This window comes from Terrapene carolina, unplaced genomic scaffold (assembly GCF_002925995.2).
Source record: "Terrapene carolina triunguis isolate 2854851 unplaced genomic scaffold, T_m_triunguis-2.0 Scaffold96, whole genome shotgun sequence".
In the NCBI taxonomy this organism is placed as follows: Eukaryota; Metazoa; Chordata; order Testudines; family Emydidae; genus Terrapene; species Terrapene triunguis.
The window spans coordinates 70,501,724-70,522,637 of NW_020664447.1; the positions used below are offsets into that span (position 1 = coordinate 70,501,724).

Sequence of the window (20,914 nt, forward strand, 5' to 3'; positions counted from 1 at the left end):
GAAAAGCTACCGTGTACGATAGATAGAGGAGGGAGCAAGTCGCTAGCGGTTCAAACGGGGGCCACATTCATTTGGAGAGGACCAAGTTAAGGTCTCACGCAAGACTGGCTGCCTAATGTGTGGATGGAGGCGGTCCAGGTCCTTGAGAAAATGTCCAACCATGGGGTTGGCAAATACATCCAGAAACTCCTGGGTTGAAGGCTGAGATAGCAGTGAGATGTACCTTGATGGATGCTGCTGCCAGGCCCTGTTGTTTTAGGTGTGGGAGGTACTCTAGGTACTCTACGATGAGTGGTATAGGCACCTGGACTGGAGGTGTGTGATGCTGGGCACACCAACAAGTGAACCTTTTCCACTTAGCTAGATAAGTGGCCCTGGTGGATGGTTTCCTGCTGCCAAGTAGGACCTCCCTTATAGGTTTCGAGCACAGAAGTTCCATGGGGTTTAACCATGAAGCTTCCAAGCCATGAAATGGAGAGACTCGAGGTCTGGGTGGAGCAGGCGATTGTGGTCCTGAGTGATCAGGTCGGGGTGGAGTGGCAATGCAATCAGGGCATCCACTGACAGTTCCAAGAGTGTGGTGTACCAGGGATGTCAAAGCCACGCCAGGGCCACCAGGATTACCTCCGCTCTGTCCCTGTGGACCTTGAGAAAAACCTTGTGCACCAGAGGGAATGGGGGAAAGGCATACAACAGGCAGCCTCTCCAGGATAGCAGAAACGCGTCCGTGACCAAGCCCGTACTGTGATTCTGGAAGGAGCAAAACATCTGACACTTCCTGTTGCTGCGGGTGGCAAAACAGGCTGATCTGGGGAAACCCCCACCTTTGGAAGATGGAGTGTGTGACGTCCGGACACACAGACCACTCATGATTGTGGAACAATCTGTTGAGGTGGTCTGCCAGGTCGTTCTGAGACCCTGGGAGATAGGATGCTTCCAGGTGAATGGAGTGGGCTAGGCAGAACTCCCAGAGCCTGAGGGCTTCTCGACACAGGAGGGAGGAACGGGCTTCACCCTGCTTGTTGATGTAAAACATGGCAGTGGTGTTGTCCGTCCTCACTGCCATGCACTGGCCTTGCAGCCGGGCCTGAAAAGTTTGGCATGCTAAACTGCCCAGAGCTCCTTGCTGTTGATATAAAGGGAGAGCTTGTCCCAAGACCATAGGCCCTGCGTTTGTAGATCTCCCAAATGCGCACCCCAAACCAGAGCTGACGCGTCCGTTACCAGGGACAAGGAGGGCTGGGAGCTGTTGAAGGGGACTCCTTCGCACACCATCCGAGGGTCAAGCCACCATTGGAGAGACTTGAGTATGTGCTCTGGTACCGTCACTACTAAGTCCAGGTTGTCACGTCCCGGGAGATAGGCCGACGCAAGCCACGCTTGCACGGTCTGAGCCTCAGCCTGGCATGAGTGCAGGCTGCCATGTGGCCGAGATGTAGGCTACCCCTTGCAGTAGTGGTTGGGAATCGCCTGAGGCCTTGAATGATGTTTGACATAGCTTGGAATCGTGTCTCCGGCAGAACCACTCTTGCCTGCACTGAGTCCAGCACTGCTCCGATTAACTCTGTTCTCTGGGTCGGAGATAAGGTTGACTTGTTCATGTTGAGGAGGAGGCCCAGTCTCTTGAAAGTGGATCTCACGAACCAGACCTGAGATTCCACCTGCTCCCTGGTGTGCCCCCTGAGCAGCCAGTCATTGAGGTAGGGCTATACCTGCACCTGTCTCTTGCAAAGGAAGGCTGCTACGATTGACATGCACTTGGTGAAAACTCAGGGGGCTGTCGACAGACCGAATGGGAGGACCGTGAACTGATAATATTTGTGGTTGACCACAAACCTTAGAAATCGCCTGTGTGCAGGCCAAATGGCTATGTGAAAGTACGCGTCTTTCATGTCCAGGGTGGCGTACCAGTCTCCTGGATCCAGGGAAGGGATAATTGTGCTCAGGGAGACCATACGGAACTTCAACTTCACCATTAATTTGTTGAGTCCTTGCAGGTCTAAAATGGGTTGGAGACCCCCCCTTTGCCTTGGGGAATTAGGAAATAGCAGGAGTAGAATCCCTTTCCCCATAGCTCCTGAGGAACCTCCTCCACCGCTCCTATGGCAAGAAGCAACTGCACCTCCTGGATAAGGAGTTGCTCGTGAAAAGGGTCCCTGAAGAGGGACGGGGAAGGGGGTGGGTGGGAGGGGAGGAGCAGAATTGGAGAGAATATCCCACTTCTACTGTGTGAAGGATCCAGTGGTCCGATGTTATTTGGGACCAAGCACAGTAGAAGAGGGATAGACAATTCAGAAAACACGGGAAAGAATCTGGTGCTGAGACAGGTGTTCCATCCTCGAGCGCACCTCCAAAATGACCACCTGATGAAGGTTTAGTTGGACCCTGGCCCTGCCCAGACTGAGGATTGGCAGGGCTTGCACTTGCCATTTCTGCCCCCGCATCTGTAGGGATTCTGCCTCAGCCGAGGATATGACCGCTGTTGCTGCGGTTGGGATTTAAAGGGCTTTCTTTGGGTTGCCGGGGTGTGCATACCCAAAGATTTCATTGTAGCCCTGGAATCCTTTAGGCATGCAGCCTGGAGTCTGTCTGTTCAGCAAACAGTAAACACCCCATCGAAAGGCCGGTCCTGCATAGTTTGCTGAATCTTGGGCGGGAGCCCCGAGGCCTGCATCCATAAGCTACACCTCATGGCAATTCCTGAGGACAAGGTCCATGCCGCCGAGTCTAGAAGAACTGATGGGCAAGATCCCCTGGGAGGCTAATATGAGGGGGAAAGGAGTCCAGAAGAGCTGGCTGTATTTTTAAGAAGCCTTATTGAGGGTGCAGGAACAAACCATCCCGATGTGCAGAAAGAATAGCAAATATGGCAGGCAACCAGCTTGGCTTAACAGAGAAATCGTTGAGCTTAATCACAAAAAGGAAGCTTACAAGAAGTGGAAACTTGGACAGATGACTAGGGAGGAGTATAAAAATATTGCTCGAGCATGCAGAGGTGTAATCAGGAAGGCCAAAGCACAATTGGAGTTGCAGCTAGCATGGAACGTGGAGGGTAACAAGAAGGGTTTCTACAGGTATGTTAGCAACAAGAAGGTCAGGGAAAGTGTGGGACCCTTACTGAATGGGGGAGGCAATATAGTGACAGATGATGTGGAAAAAACTGAAGTACTCAATTCTTATTTTGCCTCAGTCTTCACAGACAAGGTCTTCTTCCAGACTGCTGCACTGGGCAGCACAGTATGGAGAGGAGGTGGTGAAAGAACAGGTTAAAGACTATTTTGAAAAGCTGGACATGCACAAGTCCATGGGACTGGATCTAATGCATCTGAGGGTGCTGAGGGAGTTGGCTGATGTGATTGCAGAGCCATTGGCCATTATCTTTGAAAACTCGTGGCGATCGGGGGAGATCCTGGACGATTGGAAAAAGGCAAATATAGTGACCATCTTTAAAAAAGGGAAGAAGGAGAATCTGGTGAACTACAGACCTGTCAGCCTCACCTCAGTCCCTGGAAAAATCATGGAACAGGTCCTCAATGAATCCATTTTGAAGAACTTGGAGGAGAGGAAGGTGATCAGGAACAGTCAACATGGATTCACCAAGGGCAAGTTATGCCAGACCAACCTGATTGCCTTCTATAATGAGATAACTGGCTCTGTGGATATGGGGAAAGCGGTGGACATGATATACCTTGAATTTAGCAAAGCCTTTGATACGGTCTCCCACAGTATTCTTGCCAGCAAGTTAAAGAAGTCTGAATTGGATGAATGGACTATAAGGTGGATAGAAAGCTGGATAGATCATCGGGCTCAATGGGTAGTGATCAACGGCTCGATGTCTAGTTGGCAGCCAGTATCAAGATTACTAGAACACACGTATAGTTTGTGTACTTTTACCAATATTTTATTATTAATTAAAATAAAATACCTAGGACCAAATGAAAGGATTGTGAGAACTGTAATTATCTAGTGCATACTATACTGTGCTAGTACATACTGACAATTAGTTTAAGCATGTTTATTACACTATGTAATGACTTAATATGTCATGTCAAAAACAAAGTACAAGCCCTTTCACCAATTTTTTTAACTAGGCATTAATTCAATAAAGTTTTGTTAGCATGAAGTATTATGGTATCCTCTTACCAATCATATTGTACTTTCTAAGGCAGCTTTCTCAATTTGCAGCAGAGATACAGAGACAGCAAGCGTCAGAACACAATGTAAACATTAGAGACACATTAGAGAATAATACACTTGTAGAAAGTTGATTTCTAATTCCAAACAGAACAAGAAAGGTTGTTGTTTTGGTTAAAGCACTGGATTAGGATTCAGGAGAGGTGGTTCAATTCTGGACTCTGCCACAGATTTCTTTTGTAACAATGGGCAAGTAATTTAATTTCTCTGTGCCTCTGTCCCCCATCTTTAAAAGTGGGATTATAATGCTACCTCTCCACCCTTTGCCTGTTTTGTCTGCTTTGATCATAAACTCTCCAAGGCAAGGACTGTCTTACTGTCTGTTAGTACAGCATCTAGCACAATGGGGGCCTGACTTTTGATTCAGGCTTCTAGGTGCTACTATAATACAAATAAACAACAACTCTTTAGATTAATCATTAGGAATAAATGAAAACTTCCATCCATAGTTGCCTTTCTTGAGTCTATACTATACTCTCCTGGGCTAGCAAAATATCTAGGACAGATTACACTTTCAATAAAAGGTACATTTTAGAGGATACTGGTAATCTTTTACCCTAAAACTGGAACTAACTCTAATTTCAATAAAAATGGGAATATTCTGAGGGAGCTAATGGCGTATTTGAAGCCTTCCTAGGGTGACCAGATGTCCTGATTTTACAGGGACAGTCCCAATTTTGGGGTCTTTTTTTTATATATAGGCTACTATTATCCCCCACCCCCTGTCCCGATTTTTCATATTTGCTGTCTGGTCACCCTAAGCCTTCCCCTCCAGGTCAGTGGTTCAACCTAGTACTGGATGATCGTGACCAATAGTTTTTGCTGTCTAATAATTGCTTAGTAGTCTAAGTAAGATGAGTTTGTTGGTCCGGAGTTTAATTCCCAGTGGACAGAAATTGTATCATACCAACAGCTAATGCAACAGAAAATAATGAACATCCTAGTTGGTAGTCCCAGTAAAAGAGACCATGGACTGAATCGTCATAAGTCTCAAACAATGCTTTCACTCTTAGAGATGATCCCTTTCAGAACTGAGACACTGTCAGGGGAAAGAGAAGAAACCCACACTAGTTGTCTATAAATAATAATTCAATCCCCAAAGCTGTCAATTTGGCATATTTTATGAGTGCTATATTTATACATTGTAAAGGCCATTCTATAGGCTTACCCTATGTGAAGTAAACGGTCTTTAAAATAAGAGGACACAAAAGTAGAAAATATCTAAGCATTTCATTTAAGTAATTTTTTTAGTCCAGGTGTGTAGTTTTCAAAAGTTTAAGGTCCATTTTTTGTAATGGCATATTCCTACATAGGAAGAAATATACATAATTTTTCAGATGCAGTTGATGCATATACGCAGGACTATATACATACATTTGCACATGAATTGCATTCCTGGATCCCAATCCTGCATACACTTAATTTTAAGCATGCAAGTACTCCTTCTCACTTCAACGGATCTAACCCACATGCTTTAAGTTAAGACTGTGAGTGAGTGTTTGCAGGACTGGAACGCAGAAGAGGAAAAGATTTAGGTACTAGACAGTATCTGTTTAAAACCTATATTTTCAAGACTGCATCTTAAATTGGAGTAGGTTTACTTATTTACTTATAACAGTTTTTCTGTCCACTGAAGTACATTTTTAATTTTTCCACACAAATAACTGAGGAAAGTAGTTTGACTTGACTATCCATGACCTCCATCAAGTGAAGCATCATTCTTCTCCTGCAAAGGCACTTTCAAAGCTTTGATAGCTTTGATTTGCTTTCCAACACTAATTGCCACTCTGGCGTTACCCATTCAAGCTCATGGCCCTAACCATAAAAAAAATAACAAATACAAACCAAACAATAAAACCCAAGAAAAATTCTTAACGAAAATCCATTAAGGGATCTATTTCTTATGAAATAACTCTCCCAAAAGGAACATTCCCCTTCCCTTTATTATTAATTATTTATGAACTGGCCTACTTATGCATAACCGTATGCCACTGTTATTATTAAAATTAATGGTCCTTGGTTTGTATTCCTTACTCTTGTAAAGACTGCAGGATCGGGCCCACTGATTAATTTCAAGGGAATATATCAGAAGGAGCCTTTGGTTCCTAAACAAATATCATAATCTCTAGAGCACTTTTACCTCAGGGCAATATTTTTGTTAATTTATCACGCTTGCACGTAGTTGGTATTTTTAGTATTAATGATGGGTTTTTTTCAATTTCCCTTACTTCTCACCAGTTAAGGGCAGGGACAGATTGGGTGTTCTGACAGTCTCTGGATTCTTCCTCATCTAGCAAAAGCAGTCTGGGGGAAGGCAGGAGGAGCTATTGCGCTGTATTTAATTCCTGCCCTCCCAGAGCAGGAAATTAGTCTATGGAGAAATAGTAGAGATGGGACTCCAGTCCCTGATAGGAAACTTCAAAGGAAGCTGGAGGGCCAGAGCAAGAAAATATTTTCTTGGATGAAAGTAGCTTTCTGTAGATCTCTGTATGTGAGCCAATGATATTCAACATGGTATACTGTACAGATGTATCAGTTCATGAGCAATAATATGTTATTTTTGAGCATGTGACCAGCTTTTAACCAATGAATTGAACAAAAATATACATTCACAATAATCATATACACATGTACACATAAAAATGTATTTTATCAATTAGAAATCATTTTGAAGAGGTAACAATACAGACTTGTGTATGTGATTAATTGTGATAATATGAAAGGCTGAAAGACAGTTGCTTAAGAAATGAGAACAACAAAGGAATAAACTACTGCAGGCATCACCAGAGCTGGAATGATATTGTACTGTGTACTATGTTTCCATGGCAACTAGCCATAGGAAGATGAATGTTTCATATTCACTCTGCTCTGCAGTACATGTCTATAAATCAAACTTGCATAAAGAGCATAAGATTTCTGCTGTGGGGTGGGTCTCAAAACTGGGTTATTTTCTTGTTACTGGATAATTTATAAGAAAGAAATATGAAACAATTAGGTCATTTTTAGCGGTGAAAGAACTAACACACAAAAATATTAATACACCTCTGGCATGTGACCCTATTAATTTAAGTGTAAAGCAGCATAAAATTCAGATCATGAATGGGATACAGTGCTTCTGATCTATGAGCTCTGGTGTATGCTTGCTAGCTTCAGAAACTGTATGTCCATTATTATTTCTTTTTTTAAAAGACATGTCATTTATTGACTCTTTCACATTTTCATCTTCATAATAATCATCATTTTTCAGCTTTGTTCTGCTACTTCACTTTCATTATTACAGTTTGAGGATTCAACAATTAAATATCTTCCTCTTATACACAAATGGTACAGCTAAGACAGATATTTCCTCGATAGCAGTAATTAATAATGCTGTATATTTCTAACTAGGTTAACTAAACATAAATCAAAGTTTCACAACAAAAAAATGGAAAACATCTCTTGCACTGCTTTCTGGCAACAACTGGTATGCCACCATACAATGAGGACACCATGTTCACTTTTCATTATAAGATGTTCAGCTTAATAATTTCACATTATCCTATTTAAACTTTTCTGACAATTCATACATGTACACTCAAAGACAGAATGAATAACATGGTTATGAAAAAAGTTTTAAATCATAAATCAACCGTTTATCAAAATAAATAAGTGTCCTACCATTAAACCACTCGCCACTAGGCATTACTAGAACCCCTGTGTAATGAATGGCTAGTGTTCTTACAGAACACTGACATTTCAATCAGATGTACCATGATTAAGCACCCAATGTGCATTTTGTCTAATATACCTGGTAAGATCACAGAAACAGCTGAACTCTACAATTCATTTTTACCACAATATTTGTGTACGTACTATGGTCAATAAATGTGATCAAATATAAATTGAAGATTCACCTGAAGCTTACATTAACCTTAGCAGCAAATTACACAGAATAGTAACATTTTGGGGAAAAACCCACAATATATTTAGCAGACAATTTCTAAATGAAATTTTACATTAATCTGTATGACATGCAAATATTCTTGTATTGGTCTTATTTCCTTGAAATAAAATAAAAAAACTGCACACTTACTATACCCAAGAACACTTTTGAATCAACTGTATCTAGTCTCAGTTCTTACCTTAAACAGAGCATTTAGCACCACCAAATGGTTGAGAAGATCTATTGCCAGTTTAAATTCATTCAGTATATCTGATCATGTTATTTTATGTTTATAAATACACTTTATATCCAATACCAAAGTGAAGCATAGGTATTAACTGTTCATTTTTGATGTGTTAGAGAAGTACACTATGCATCGTAATCCATATTAACTTGTTATATCATACTAATGATATCATAATGAATCTGTAAACTCAGGGGTTGTACCGTATGACTGGAGAATTGCTAACATAGTTCCTATCTTTAAGAACGGGAAAAAAATGTGATCTGGGCAACTACAGGCCTGTTAGTTTGACATCTGTAGTATGCGAGGTCTTGGAAAAAATTTTGAAGGAAAAAGTAGTTAAGGACATTGAGGTTGATGGTAATTGGGACAAATTACAACATGGTTTTACAAAAGGTAGATCATGCCAAACCAACCTGATTTCCTTTTTTGAGAAAGTAACAGATTTTTTAGACAAAGGAAACGCGGTGGATCTAATTTACCTCGATTTCAGTAAGGCACTTGATACGGTTCCACATGGGGAATTATTAGCTAAATTGGAAAAGATGGGGATCAATATGAAAATTGAAAGGTGGATAAGGAACTGGTTAAAGGGGAGACTACAACAAGTCGTACTGAAAGGTGAACTGTCAGGCTAGAGAGAGGTTACTAGTGGAGTTCCTCATGGATCGGTTTGGGGAACAATCTTATTTAATCTTTTAATTACTGACCTTGGCACAAAAAGTGGGAATGTGCTAATAAAGTTTGCAGATGACACAAAGCTGGGAGGTATTGCCAATACAGAGAAGGACCGGGATATCATACAGGAAGATCTGGATGATCGTGTAAACTGGAGTAATAGTAATAGGATGAAATTTAATAGTGAAAAGTGCAAGGTCATGCATTTAGGGATTAATAACACTGCTCTACAGCCAAAATGCTTCTGAAATAAATGTAGTCAAACTTTACTAATTCTGGGTCACTGAGAACGAAAATGATGCTTAAAATTGTTGATTGGCTCTAGTTTTCAAGATATTCTATTGGGTCAGTATATACGACCCTTGACTTGGGAATGGCGGAGGATAAGTGAGTTATAAAGGGAAGGGATGTCAATTTAAACCAGAAATGACTAAAATACATCTTTGAGTGGATCTATGAATAAATCTATGACTGGGTTTGGACAGTACTTGCTTTTTAGGCAAAACAATGAATGATGCAATCTGAAGCTGGTATTGTGTCATCCATGATATGAATTGCATCATGTTCTTCCTAGAAGTCATGGATGATGCAATCATAACGAAGCTTACATCACTCTGCTGAACAAATTGCCCTATATCAGCTCTAGAAATCATACAGTGTCGTGCTGTCTTATTTGTCAGTGTTTGATTTTGCAAAGGGACACATTTCTGTTTAGCCAAAGTGAGCAGAGATGCCTCGTACTTGTGTGAACAGTGCAGATAACTTCTGCTATGTTTGTGGTGAAGTGACTTTTGCATCACAAAAGCGCAGTATAACCACTATGGTTAAGAAAGCCTATCACCTTTATTTTGGCTGCAAAATTGGAGATCAGGACAAGAGGTGGGCCCCACACATATGCTGCAACACTTGTGCAACAAATCTTCGCCAGTGGTTGAACAGGAAAAGGAAATCTATGCCTTTTGCAGTGCCAATGATTTGGAGAGAGCCAACAGATCATACCAGCAATTGTTACTTCTGCATGGTGCCTCCAGTTGGGAAAGGTGTGTCAAAGAAGAAAAAGTGGACTGTGCATTATCCAAACATTCCATCAGCTATACGCCCAGTGCCCCACGGAGAAGGACTGCCGGTTCCTGATGCACCAGAATCACTCTCACTTGAGTCAGACGAGGAAGAGGAAGAGGATGAAACTTCTGGTCCTGAACCATCAATGTCACAGGACCCACATTTTCTCCCATCCTCCTCCTCTGAACCACACCTCATAACACAAGGTGAACTGAATGACCTTGTCAGGGATTTGGAACTACCCGAGAGTAAGGCAGAGCTGTTGGGCTCCAGACTACAGCAGTGGAATCTTCTGGCAGGTGATGTTAGGGTTTCCATGTTCCGTGACCGTCAAAAGGATCTTGTCTCATTCTTCTTCATGGAAGGTGATCTTGTAGCCTGCAACAACATCGATGGTGTGATGGCAGCCCTCAACATCGTTCACGATCCAGATGAGTGGAGACTGTTCATTGATTCATCGAAGACGAGTCTTAAAGCTGTTTTACTGCATAATGGCAATGTTTTGCCATCAATTCCAGTTGGTCATGCAGTCCATATGAAGGAAACCTATGACAACATGAAACAACTTTTGAGGTGCATAAACTATGACCAACATCAGTGGCAGCTTTGTGGCGATTTGAAGGTTGTTGCTCTCTTGCTTGGTCTGCAGACTGGATACACAAAGTACTGCTGTTTTCTCTGCGAATGGGATAGTCATGCCAGAGATTCCCACTACATCAAGAAAGATTGGCCACTCCGACAGTCATTGGAGCCTGGGAGGAAAAGTGTTCAGCATCCACCACTTGTTGAATCAAGGAAGATTTTGTTACCACCCTTACACATCAAGCTGGGTCTGATGAAGAACTTTGTCAAGGCCATTGACAAAACACAAGCAGCTTTCAAGTACCTCCGTGGAAAATTTCCAAGGTTAAGTGAAGCTAAGATAAAGGAAGGTGTCTTTGTTGGTCCTCAGGTTCGTGAACTTCTTCGAGATGATGCATTTGACCATGCACGGCGTGGCAAGGAAAAGATGGCATGGAAAGCCTTCCAGTTAGTGGCAATAAATTTTCTCGGAAACAACAAGGCAGAAAACTACAGGTTGTTGGTGGAAAACCTCCTCAAGGCATACAAAAGCCTTGGTTGCAACATGTCACTAAAGATACATTTTTTGCACTCTCATCTAGATTTTTTTCCACCGAACTGCGGAACACTGAGCGACGAGCACGGCGAGCGATTTCACCAGGACATTGCAACAATGGAGAAACGCTATCAGGGCAAATGGAGCCCATCAATGCTTGCAGACTATTGCTGGACAGTGACAAGAGATGCTCCATTTAATGAATACAAGAGACAAGCCAAGAAGCGCCGAGTAGACACTGAATAGGACTAAACTATGTACATAATAGTTTTTTGCCTTTTGTTTCATAATAAATTTTATTTATATAACCCTTTTGCTGATTTTTAAAGTGTTACATAAACAGGACAGGTGAAATATTATCATGTAAAGCAACCATAAACACATGAAAAGACCTAGGTTTACAATTTATGATTAAAACTCTATCTACACAATATACATAGACATAAAATGTAAAAACTTAAATATCTTAGAAACAGTAGCCAATCAGTTGTTTTAATTGTCATATTTGAATTCAGCACATCAAAATACATAATAAATAGCACATTTTATCTCTGAAACAGACGACTTCTCAAAAATTGTAGACCAGTGTAACAAGAATTATTGTTATAAGCTGGGGATGCATCAGTTGGAAGTAACAGAGGAGGAGGACGACCTTGGAGTATTGGTTGATCACAGGATGATTATGAGCCGCCAATGTGATATGGCCATGAAAAAAGCTAATGCAGTCTTGGGATGCATCGGGGAGGTATTTCCAGTAGAGATAAGGCGGTGTTAGTACCGTTATACAAGGCACTGGTGAGACCTCATCTGGAATACTGTATGCAGTTCTGGTCTCCCATGTTTAAGAAGGATGAATTCAAACTGGAACAGGTACAGAGAAGGGCTACTAGGATGATCCGAGGAATGGAAAACCTGTCTTATGAAAGGAGACTCAAAGAGCTTGGCTTGTTTAGCCTAACCAAAAGAAGGCTGAGGGGAGATATGATTGCTCTCTACAAATATATCAGAGGAATAAATACCAGGGAGGGAGAGGAATTATTTAAGCTCAGTAGCAATGTGGACACAAGAACAAATAGATATAAACTGGCCATCAGAAAGTTTAGACTTGAAATTAGACGAAGGTTTCTAACCATCAGAGGAGTGAAGCTCTGGAACAGCCTTCCAAGGGGAGTAGTGGGGGTAAAAGACATATCTGGCTTCAACACTGAGCTTGGTAAGTTTATGGAGGGGAAGGTATAATGGGATAGCCTAATTTTGGCAATTAATTGGTCTTTGACTATTAGTGGTAAATATGCCCAATGGCTTGTGATGGGATGTTAGATGGGGTGAGATCTGAGTTACTACAGAGAATTCTTTCCTGAGTGTCTGGCTGGTGAGTCTTGCCCACATGCTCAGGGTTTAGCTGATCATCATATTTGGGGTCAGGAAGGAATTTTCCTCCAGGGCAGATTGGCAGAGGTCCTGGGGGGTTTTTGCCTTCCTCTGCAGCATGGGGCATGGGTCAGTTGCTGGAAGATTCTCTGCAGCTTGAAGTCTTTAAACCATGATTTGAGGACTTCAATGGCTCAGACACAGGTTTGATAAAGGAATGGGTGGGTGAGAGTCTGTGGCCTGCATTGTGCAGGAGGTCAGACTAGATGATCATAATGGTCCCTTCTGACCTTAAAGTCTATGATTAAAAATGTAAACTGTATTTTAACAGTAATAAAATGCATAAATGGAAAATCTAGGCAACTCATTTTAAAGCACGATGCCGGGAGAGAGCAAAACAAAATGTATGTTCACCTTTATATGAGCATTTTTGCACACACAGAATCAGGCAATTGAACATGTAAAACCTGTACTTTTCTGATCTCAACATGCAAATGTTGAGTTTTACTTATATGCTTATTTGTGCTTGTTGAGTAGCTCATGTGCTGCACAAGGATTTGTACATTTGGCTCTGAATATTGAAATTATGGTAGTTGTTTGTTTTAATGTAAATTACAATACAGTAATGACAGACAAATAATGCATCTGATCAGAGAGAAAAAGAACGTTTTGAAATGTGATTCATTCAAAAGCATTTTTGAGTTTAGCATGTAATTCACTATTTTAGGATCTGAAGTCACAAACACATCTGTGTGTGTGTGCGCATACATGCATGTATACATTAAGTATCTAGGATGATATCCTACATCTATTAAAGACAATGACAAAACTACCATGGATTTCAATGAGGTCAGGATTTCTCCCGTTGTATAACAACTATCTTTGTACTTCTCTCCTTAAGATTTGCCTGGCCCTGGCTTCAGTGATTGACATGTTTCTTTTAATTTTTACTAAAAATAATACATTGGTAGATTTGACGTTCAGCAGCAAAAGTATGCCCTATACTGCAGCAGCAGAAGCTAACTAGGCATTAAAAGCTATGACTTTGAATTTTCTTTCATTAAAAAAATATTTTCTTTTTTCTAGTCTCTTCTGGGACTAAGCAGCCACTCAGCTGCTTTTACATTTTTTTACTTCATTTTTATAAGAAAAATCTCAAACTTTCCATGCTTAGCTTCTTAAAATTAAAGTGATGCAGCAGTACGTGAAATGCTATAGAGACAGCACCTTTACCAACCTGCAGGGCTTACAATATTAAGAAAGAAAGTTAATTTAAAATTAAAGTTATTTAGATGACAACTTCATATAGTTCCAAAATGTACTCATTAAGCTCTTTTCTTTCTAGTCCCAACAAGCCTATCTTAGAGCTTGCTCCTGCTCTTGGTCATCAAAGCATGCATTGTCATGCATCTTACATGCACTTTTATTATAAATGATGTTACATAAAGTACACAGCAATTCTGTACCTAAGATCTGAATTTAACCAAAGAGCTCAATTCTGTGAGTGTGAAAGAAAGAGAAAAAGTTGGGGGCAAAGGAGGAACATTCTAAAGCCAGTGCAGTTTAAACCATATATTGGTCTGTTTGGTTTGGCTGATGTGAGGGCACAGAGATCCGAATTTTGTGAGATGACAATATTGATGCTTCTGGCCCATAAATTCATGTATCTATGTGTTTCTGCTTCACCAGATGGTTCATTCTGGTCACCTGTCTAGGCAAAGCTTTCTGGACATCACTTTACCCAACAAAGTAAAACTCGCGTACTAAGGGGAACAAGTACCCTCAATGATTTCAGTTGGGGTTTTTAGTGGAATAAGGTACTACTCAACACAGAGTGCCAGAATCTGGCCCTAAGTGATCACTATTATGTGAGAAACTGCAGTCCAAGTAGCAAAGTCTGTATTAGATTCCTCTCCAGCTCTCATACCACATTCATAAATATGGAATCATAAGACACACAGCTTGGCAATACTGCATTATGGTATCTACTGATCAATATGTTTTGCAACATTTTACAAGTATGACATATTTTTTGTGATGTGAAAAACATATTACAAGCTTCAGAGTGGTAGCCGTGTTAGTCTGTATCAGCAAAAACAACGAGGAGTCCCTGTGTCCTCCCTTCTTGTCACCTGTTGAGAATACCCCACTTCCACCTTAATTGAATTGGCTCGTTAGCACTGACCCCCCACTTGGTAAGGCAACTCCCATCTTTTCATATGCTGTGTATATACCTCTCTACTGTATTTTCCACTCCATGCATCTGATGAAGTGGGTTTTAGCCCACGAAAGCTTATGCCCAAATAAATGTGTTAGTCTCTAAGGTGCCACAAGGACTCCTCGTTGATATTCAGCTGATGTGAGGGCATATCAGCTAAAACCTGGATGCTATACCTCAGTGAAAAAAAACAGTGCAGCATACCTTTTGCTTCACTAGAGAAATGTTATATCACAAAATTTCCATTCTGTTATGTTCTGTCATACATGAGATCACATCCTGATTCCCAATAAATCAATGGGAAAATTAGGAGCAGGTTTGGGTCCAACATTTTCAGAAACGATTTTACAAAACAAAGCCATGTTTAAATATATTTCAAGTAGTAGAGAGTAAAACAATATGAATACCAATTATATGAATAAGTGTACTTTATTTAATCGTGGTTAACGTCATTTTGCTTTGGTCAGCAGACCAGTATGGACCTTACCGTAAGTCAATATATTTGTTATATGTCAAGAGAAGGATTTTAAACAATTATAGCACAGAAAAATCGAACATTAGCTGCTTCTCATACAACAAAAGAATCCTTAAATGACACATCCACAAGGGTCACTTTGTCTAGCTACTATACATTATTTACATGTGCCCATTCACCTGCAGGCAATGTTCCCAAAGTGACTGCAATGCAGAATATAAAGTAACAGCAGAACATTTTTCAAATCTTTACTACATGGGTTCTCAACCTTTTTCTTTCTGAGGCCCCCTGCAACATGCTATAAAAACTCCAGGGCCCAGCGGAGGAGGGGGCTTGGGTATAGGTGTAATTTGACTTCTATTTTGGGTGGGCAGGGGCTAACGGGGCTCGAGCCAGCTCCACATGGCGGGGTCCAGGGAGGGAGTGCCAATCCATCTCTACCCCCTAACTCACCTTAGCAGGCCGCCCGTCTGTCTGGGATGTGTGTGTATGTATGTGGGGGGCACAACCAAAAATTATAATTCAAAGGTGGGGGGCTCAGCTCAAAAAGTTTGAAAACAGCTGAGGGTGCAGGGAGAGGGATAGCTAAGGGCTGTGTATGGGCAGGGGTGTAGCTCAGGCTGCAGCCAGGAGTGTAGCTAGGTGCTGTGTGCGGACAGAGGGATAGCTCAGGGTGCAGGGAGAGGGGTAGCTAAGGGCAGTGTGTGGGCAGGGGTGTAGCTCAGGCTGCAGGCCAGAGTGTAGCTAGGGGCTGTGTGCGGACAGAGGGGTAGCTCAGGGTGCATGGAGATGGGTAGTTAGGGGCTGTGTGTGGGCAGGAGGGTAGCTCAGGGTGCAGGGAGGGGGTAGCTAGGGGCCTGTATGCAGGCATGGAGGTAGCTCAGGCTGCAGGGAGGGGGGTAGCTAGGGGCTGTGTGCGGGGAAGGGGGTAGCTCAGGCTGCAGGGAGGGGGGTAGCTAGGGGCTGTGTGCGGGGAAGGGGGTAGCTCAGGCTGCAGGGAGGGGGGTAGCTAGGGGCTGTGTGCTGGGAGGGCTCCCCCGTGGTCCCTGTTCCCCAAGGCTCTTCCAGCCATGGAGCTGGGTCCCCCCGCCCAGGTGGCTCTCACTAGCTGCATGAGCAAAGGGGGCTGGGAGCTGAGGAGCAGCTTCAACCCTCTGCACCAGCAGGAGCAGGAGATGAGGGGACACCACGGCTGCCTGCTCCATGGTACCAGCCAGAGAGCAGCGGCTGTTCCACACTGCCCGGCTCTGGCTTCCCGCCTCCAACCTGGCCAGTGGGTGGGGAGAGGAGGTGGTCGGGGGAGGGTGTGTGTGGAGCTTCCCTGGGGCTGCCCTGTTCTTGCACTGTAGCTTGGGTGGAGGCAACACCCCCGTGGCCCCCCAATTCTGCCCATGGGCTTAGGGCTTCTGCCCCATGGGGAGCACCAGGTCTCGGGGCTCCAGAATTCAGCCCAGCTGCTCCCAGCTTCAGTCCCATGGAGGGCACCGGGGATGCTGGGAATCAGGACTTCAACCCCGCGGCTCCAAACCTTACGCTCCTGGTTCCAGCCCCGCGGGAGTTGCTGAGACTCGGGCTCTGGGTTTTAGCCACCAGGCCCTGCAGCCCTTCTGAAAGGGTTCGCAGACCCCCTGTTGAGAACCACTTCTTTACTATGCATGAAAAGCAATATTTTTCGGTCCTCTTTTTATTAATGTGGGTTGTTGCATTTTTTTCTTCTTGTATAATACAAGACTTACTATAAATGGATGTTTCTTGGCCTATCTTTAGTCTGAACAGCCACAAATATTATACACTCCCCTGCAATGCACCATATCCTGAAAAATGCTCTGAAAAGAGCTTTTTAAAATGATTAGCCCTACAGTGATGTGTTAAATCTTTAATGCACAAAGGTAAGGAGGTCACTCAACATACAAGTTATTCCATACTTAATGTCCTTTCTCCCCCTTTTTAGTTACCCTGAAGATGCTTTGACTGCTGCTCTGCTAGGTGCATCACTATGCACCATACTGTGGCGCCAGAAAAAGAAAAAAGAAAAAATAGAAAAAACAACACCATGCAAAAAGTAACCTCACAACCATTACAAGATTACCTTTAAATAACTTTAAAACTAAAACTGTTAATTTGGACCAAATATTCACATGGAGCAAATACAGTATAATTTCATTTTAAGACTCTCAACACAATGAATAGTTAGTATTATAATAATCTATTACAACTTTTATAGGAACAAAACAAACATATGATGTCTCATTAGTTCAGACAAAACTAGTATTTCCTGCAATGCAGCTTTGGGACTCTGATTATGCAACGGATAGCCAAAAATTAAAAAAAACACCCAAACATTTTTATAAATCACTCAAACTTCATCCATCTGAAATGGATAGAGGGAGAAACGTTCTTGCAATATATGAATTCCCACAATACTTTAGAACTGTGGATCAAATAACTTTCTCTTTGTGAGTGCTGTTGTGATAATAGAGCCTTCAAATTTACTCTAATTGTGAATTTAGCTGTAAAAAGTGAGTGCGACATAAAAAATGTCACAATAACCTATAACAACAAATGTTGATGGGAATAGGTGCCAGAAAAATCAGACCGAAAAACTGGATTCGCCTAAACTAAAAAGGCCACATCAATATAATCAAAGGACTGTTGAAATTATGCTTGTTAAAAACAGATCATGGCCAGAAGTTCATGAACCAAAATTGGTGTGTTGAGTATTAGGCCTAATTAGTGCACAAAATAAATAGGGGATGGGCTATTCCATACACCATTCCCTTTGGGGGTCTTTAAAGAAAAAGACTTTGAGAGGAAAAGACTGAAAGAACAGATGGAGCAGAAAAACAGCCAGAGACTACTGAAGCAAGCTTCGTCACCATGGTTCCCACTCCTCCATCCCCCATCTCTTGGGACTCCAGGCCTTCATCATCCTAATCCTGAGAGAGGTCCTTACCAGACCAGGCCAGAGAAAGGTACACAGACAACATCACCATATCTATCAGCTCCAGCTGAATCCCAAACATTGCTTTGGATAAAACGGAATCAGACTTTAACAACAGCAGCTCCAACCCATTTCTACTAACTTCTCTTTTGCCCGAAAGGACAGTTATTACCATCTTTGACACCATCCAAAAGACTATCAAACAAGGGAAGGGGGGGGAGGGACGGAGGGTTCCTTCTAAAACTCTCTACAGCTAAAGGGAAAAAAGTTAAAATAAAAGCCTTACTTAATAATTTATATTTCAAATGCTTTAACTGTTTTTCCTTCTTTTGTGTACCTTTAATAAAAGGTTAAAAGGATTTTAAATGGTGTGTTTGCCATGGTACTAAAAAGGTTGAGGTCTCTGTATGCCAAACTCCAGACCTTGTTTTAACACTGTTTAATGTTGGACAGTGACCGGGTTATGTTAACACCTTTGGCCCATATAGTCCATCTAAATTAATACAACAATATAGATTGGGGTTAAGTTTCCAAAGTGACTTAGAAACAGGCTTTTAAGTGCCTTTTGAACATTTTACCCACAGGCTACTAAGTTGTTATTGCACTTTAGGAAATTTTAGCTGTAGTCTCATGTAGAGTGTACTAGCATGTCAGTTCCACAGTCTTCAAGAGACAACTCTCAAGTTCCAGTTTTTCAAACAAGTCATGAAATTGTGAAAATGAATATTTTTAGACTTCTGAAGAGACATTGTAGGATGCAATGTATTAGTTTTTCATGCTTGGTAATATTTAATCAGTGCCTGTAATGTCTATTTAAAATACCAGACAAATCCCTTTTTCCTTGAATGGAATGTTCTATATACACACGACTCCTGGGGAATTCTGTGTCAAAAATTGTAAAATTCTGCATATTTTGTCAAAATAATGCAATATAATCACACCAGTTTCAATTGTTTTGGTAATTTATTTAAACTACAATACAGAAAAAAGTCACAATAACTACTCAGCATTTCCTAAACACCTGAAAGTTAAGTTATAAACACTTGGTAACTAATACCCTGCATTCCAGTTATAATTCTAGATTTTCATTTAAATTACATTACAGAACACCAAACAGCAACAACAACAAAAACTAGAATGTCATTTTAAATTGCTCAGACTTTCATATATGAAAGTCATAAAGTTTCGCTAATCATTGTCCTGCATTTCAGTGCAATCCAGTATTTTCATTTAAATTATAGTACAGAAAACAAAGAGCCTTCAAGTTTTTCTCACTGAGTGATTTCCTTCTGCTAGGAAGGATCAAATTGTACAGTGAAAAACTTTGCTCTGCATCTGCAGAATTTGAGACAACATTTATGCAATTCAAGGCCAGCTTGGCGATATTTGGAATTCTCTGTGTCATTGAAAGCCAAAACACTTGGAGGTCTACAAAAATAGGTTGACTTTGAATAGCTTCAGGCACAATCTTTCCCCTGTACAATTTTAGCTCTTGTTCAGGTACCTCAGAAAAACTAGATATTGCTTGAAAGTATTCACAGTGTTCTGGCAGGATATAAACACGAGGATTGAATAACCTGCAGACTTTGAGAAAATTGAGACCTGGTTGTCCAAATGACAAATATTTGTCAAGATTTTCAGATGCTTCATGGAATGCCTCTTTAAAGAGATCTAGACAGGCAAATCTTTTAACAGGGGATACATTTTCTGCCCCCCTAAATTTGAAGAACTCTGAGGTGTTTTCTGAAGGGAGCTCTAGATGTGAACTGCAATATAGCTGCAGTTCTTCCACAAAGTCAAATGCTTTAATTTTGCAAGGCTTCCTGCTCTTAAATGCCAGATTTAAACTGAGAATTTGTTCACATTTCTGTGCTAGAAAAGTGATCTTTCAACAATGCATAATTAGTGGGGTCATTCTTCATTTTCTGAATAGTTTGCACAGAAACTGGGGAGCTGCTGTTGCACTCTTCATTAAAGAATTCTTTGTAGAACTGAAAGTTCTTAGAGTGGTACTGGACAGCATGGAACCAGCTGTTTCAGCGTGTTCCACCTGGGCTAGGAGGCAGGGCCGTCCTCAGGATATATGGGGCCCTACGCAGTATTATTAAACTGGTGCCCCTAAGCTCCACTCAAGGCAGTCCACTGACCCCAGTGTGTCGAAGTGGCACAGCCATCACCCCCGCCTGCAGACCCCCAGAACCCCCTCCATTGCTGACGCACACCGTGCTTCATATGCAGCAGATGCTGCATCAGTGGTTCAAGGCAGGCTTCGCACGGTCACATGGGGGCTGCATCTTGACAGAGCCCATGGCCCTCCTGCAGCCCCTCGCCACTCCTGGCTCACCACGAGCATTTTGACAGGAAGTACCAAGGAGTAATAACAACAGAGTGTGTGTGTACACGTGACAGAGTGTGTGTGTCTGTGTGTGTGAGAGAGAGAGAGAGATTGTGTTACGGGACTGTGTGACAGAGTGTGTGTGTGTGTGTGTGTGTGTGTGTGTGTGTGTGAGTGTGAGAGAGAGAGAGAGAGAGAGAATCTGTATTGGGGAACTGTGACTCGTGAGAGGCACACTGTATTTGGGCGTAAGAGTCAGTCTGTGTGTGAGAGAGACTGTGTGTGTTTAAGTCCCCCCCTTCACTCACCCCCACCCCTGACTCACATGGAAGTTTCGCTCCTCCTGTCCTGGCCCTG

At 42.0% G+C, this 20,914-nt stretch overlaps 1 protein-coding gene across 2 annotated transcripts in view; it reads right to left on the minus strand.

Annotated features, from left to right (window-relative positions):
- The window catches only part of EFCAB11 (EF-hand calcium binding domain 11), a 102,320-nt gene that overhangs the window by 65,092 nt on the left and 16,314 nt on the right, over positions 1–20,914 (minus strand). The gene's annotated exons all lie outside the window — the stretch shown is intronic.